The sequence below is a fragment of the Thalia democratica genome, chromosome 2, assembly GCF_965202585.1.
Source record: "Thalia democratica chromosome 2, ktThaDemo2.hap1.1, whole genome shotgun sequence".
NCBI classification, from domain to species: Eukaryota; Metazoa; Chordata; class Thaliacea; order Salpida; family Salpidae; genus Thalia; species Thalia democratica.
Window position 1 is genome coordinate 75032473 of NC_139166.1, and position 2816 is coordinate 75035288.

The 2816-nt window shown below is 28.1% G+C and overlaps 1 non-coding gene across 1 annotated transcript; it reads right to left on the minus strand.

Annotated features, from left to right (window-relative positions):
- Window positions 1-1413: 1413 nt before the first annotated feature.
- On the minus strand, window positions 1414-1485 carry Trnag-ucc (transfer RNA glycine (anticodon UCC)). Its single transcript has one exon. It is a non-coding gene; the product is annotated as a tRNA-Gly (tRNA).
- Window positions 1486-2816: the final 1331 nt, after the last annotated feature.

The window sequence follows — 2816 nt, forward strand, 5'->3', positions numbered from 1 at the left end:
TGTATCCAAGTAGTTAGCATAGTCTTGGCGTATTAAAATTTTAAACTGTAAAAGATAACAGTTTTTTTTTTAAATTTACGGGCTAACAAAAGTTTAATTAATGTAGATTTTTTACAATTCATTCCAAACTTTGTAAAACTTTAAAACTATGTTCAGCAAAAAGTTTAGATCAACATAACAAGTTAACCAAACATTTTTGTAAAACTATTTTTCAATACGTACTAAATCTATAGCTTCAACATTAAAACTAAACTTCTCACTCCCACTTTTAACAAAGTTTTTTTATTATACTTTATTAAACGACAAAATGATATATTTGGTCCTAGAATCTGGTGCACGAATAACCTTTTGGTCATCGAGTCCCACACTACGGATACCTTTTAACGTCTTTTCCAGGACAATTTAATGTATAGGAAGTAATAATAAACAGTATAAACAATGAGAAAACAACTCTGAATACTATATACTTGAATAAACTTATTTTACTTAATTAAGTTTAACACAGTTAAAAATATGTAAGTCGAAAATAATAGTTGTGTGCGAATAGTTATTATTTATTAAACATTTCAGCGACGTTGTTTCGTTAGGATCTGTATTATAAAAACTACTAGTGTGTAAATTTTGTATGTTTATAGTTTGTTATAGTGAGGCCAACATAATTACCACCATATTTAAGCAACCACTTAAGCACTCCAAATATCATAAGTAGTTTTTGTTGAACTCTATCACTTTAGGCTGTAATTTTCCACAAAAACTTATATTTTTCATACAGCCCCCATTTTAAGTCCACTTTAACCACTTAAGCTATTATTTTCATAAATTCAATTTCTATTGTTCTTTTCCCTATTTGTACCAAATTTTCAATATAAATTCGATACATTTACCGATTTCGATGTACCCCGTGTGGGTCGAGGCGTTGGGACGTCGGACACGGGGTTGGATTATTTGTAGCCGAAAAGTTGTGGGTTCAAACACGAGGGGGAGCGAATTTAATTGGGGCTACAAACTACAATTAATTGTAGGGGCAATCTCACCTTATTGTGGGGAGGAAGTTTTTAGCAAAAATTATTTGTATTTTTTTTTAGTTTTGGTCTATACCACCAAGGTTTTTTATGCACTTCCTCTTATTCTGAATACAGTTTTTCGAAAATTTTTTGAAAACAATTGACCTAATGCAATAAGGTCAATGAGGTTTAAGGTCGTAGAGATTTATCAAAGATTCACTACAAAGTGTAAATAAAATTTTAAGCTGTTAACACAGTTTGAAGCTTGTATTAGCTCTAAATATTTACAAAAATTAAACGTACAATATGACATTAATGCTTATAAAAGTTTAGAAAAATATGTTAGAATGACAATTACAAAAGAAGCTCTTTATAACTCAACAAAAAAACTCTATCAAAAACCATATAATGCGTCGACCGGGAGTCGAACCCGGAACTAGTGCTTGGAAGGCACCAATGCTAACCGTTACACCATCGACGCTTATGGTAAGTTCTGAAATTTACTGTTTATAAACTCAAATGTTAATGTAGCTAGCTATGTAGCGCAATCTAATGCTACCATATGTGCATTCAAGCGTTAAACTTTTTGCCTTTAGCTCGACAGAATGTGCTATAATATTGCGCTGCAAATTTTTAACGCGTTTTGCTCGCTAGCTGTATTGTATACAGTTTATCTGCTCACTTAAGCGGTAAATTCTCACGTGGTTAAGCTCTGATGGCTGTAAACTTGATGCTTATTTGCAAAAGCTGTTCATTTCAAATCGTGCACTTTACTTCGTAATTGCTTTTATGTTTATTCATATATGTTCTCACGTTTGATTAAAAAACATTAAGTTTATGATTATATTAAATTGATAGCTTTATCTTTTACTTTGTTTGACTAAATGATGACTAAGAAAATGAACCTAAGTACTTCTAAACAATTATTCGAACTGTAAAAACGAACTAATATACATGAAAAAAAATCCTGCCTAGCTAGTTGAAGTTATTTTTTAAAGTTTAATCACTGATTAAAGTCGTGAGTCTTAGTGAAAACTATATTACGACAAAACTATATTGAAAGTATATAAAAGTAGATAACTAAAGTTAAATAAAGCTTGTACTAGAAGTTAAACCAAAAAACGTTTATTGGTTCAAAAAGTTATACTTACTAATCAACTTTAACATAATTTAAAGTTTAAAAAGTCTTTCAATTAATTGAATATGTCTGTTTTGTTACATAATTTTTTAATTAGTAAGTGTAAAACTTTAAAAGTTAAGCCAATGATTGTTGTTAAATGTTTAAAACTTTAACTTTTAGTTCAAGATTATTCAAAAAAGTAAATTATTTTTTTTTTATTAAAGCTTGCAATTTTTAAAATTCTATATGACTAAAATTTTGAAAAGGCTTTAAAATGTTTTTAAAGTGTTTTGAGTTCGTATTTATGGACAGAACAACACAGCTTGTTTTTGCTTTTGAAAGTATAATATTAAAAACTAAAAAAAATCAGTGTTTGTAACTAAATGAAAATGAGTTATTAAATAACGTTAAAATCTATTTAAACTTTTTTTAGAGTGAGTTTAAATAAATTTATAGTAAAATAAAACCGATTCTTATTGCACTTACCGAAACATAAAGATAATAGAAATAGTTTACGGCTAAAGTTTTACTTCGGAGACTTAGGTATAATTTTTCTATAATAAACCACGAAAAATATTATACAGCTGATTTTTATCAATCAACTTTTTAACGTATTCATAATTATTGTTGATATTATAAAGTTTAAAAAATGTGTAACTACAATTGTTAAAACACTTTGAAATAGAAATCAT